This window comes from Myotis davidii, unplaced genomic scaffold (genome assembly GCF_000327345.1).
Source record: "Myotis davidii unplaced genomic scaffold, ASM32734v1 scaffold269, whole genome shotgun sequence".
Taxonomy (NCBI): Eukaryota; Metazoa; Chordata; class Mammalia; order Chiroptera; family Vespertilionidae; genus Myotis; species Myotis davidii.
In genome coordinates, this window is record NW_006383008.1 from 2068302 (window position 1) to 2069732 (window position 1431).

The following is a 1431-nucleotide window of genomic DNA, read 5'->3' on the forward strand; positions in this document are numbered from 1 at the left end:
ATCAGAAAATCATGTTTGTCTTTAGCACATGATAGCTTCTTATATTTTCTACTAGAGCAGCAGTTCTCAACCTGTGGGTTGCAACCCTTTCACAGGGGTCGCCTAAGACCATCTGAAAACACATATATAATTACATATTGTTTTTGTGATTAATCACTATGCTTTAATTATGTTCAATTTAATTTGTAACAATGAAGTTGGAGGTCACCACAACATGAGGAACTGTATTAAAGGGTCATTACAAAGCCTCTCTTTCCCACATTCCCTCCACACTCTCTCTTTCTCCCTTTCATCAGGTTCATCTATTTGCTTTAAAATAACCCCTCAATTGATAATTGAAAACAACTCTTTTTGAGGCTGTTTTATCTTCCTTCTAAACAGCCCTGACTGGTTTGGTGCAGTGGATTGAGCGTTGACCTGCAGACTGAAGAGTCCCAGGTTTGATCCCAGTCAAGGGCCTGAGAGATGAGAGAGAGAAGGAGTTTTGTGGAGAGAGGGGGAAAGGTTAATTTTGTTTCTTTTCCAAAATTAATATAAAGGATACATTTTTCTTAAGTACTAATTTGGCTGTATCCTAATAGGTAAAAAAAATATTTTTATCATTTTATAGTTCTAATTATTTTCTTACTTTTATTATAGTTTATTCTTTCACTCATGAATTATTAAGAAATTTATTTAAAACAAACATAATAGTAGAGGAAGAAAGCAGTCCCATGAGAGTATGTGGAAGACAAAATAATTCTGAATAGGACATCTGGGAAACTCTCTAACATGCTCATTATTTATCCTGGACCTTGAGGAATTGAGGCTTTCAGAAATGACAATGGGATGAAAGATTATTTTAGCGAAAGCACTAATCTAGGGACTGGAAGCTCTGTTGGAGCGTCCCCAGAGGGATTAAAACAATGCGTTTGAAGCAGCTTGACCATGATCTCGACATGCCCGTGAAGTGTTTTAGAAGACATTTGCACAAACTTAAGATTTCTGACGAGGAATCTTATAAGAGTTTAGGATATGGGTCTTGTATGAACACTTTTATTTTACTTTTAGGCTATACTGAAAATCACTATAAAAGTGAGCCATGTTTTCTAATCAAACTTGTATATATTGCAAAGAGAAATGAATTTATTTCAGCACTACACAGTTGCATAGCCTCATTTGGAAGCATTTGATGCTGTGTTCATCCTATTGACACAATTACTTTGTATGTGTTTAGGTTTCTAGTCTGCAGCAATTTGGAAGAACCTGTCAGCAAAACTGTCTGCATTCCCGGAGACGGAGGTGATTAGAATAAATCCTTTCAAAGGGGTGCATTGGAGTTTAGAATGAAAAGGGAGAGGGGAGTGACAGGCAAGGATGGATGTTTTGTTGTAATTCTCATTTTATTGTTATAGTGGTAATTTTATATATTTATATATATATATATATATA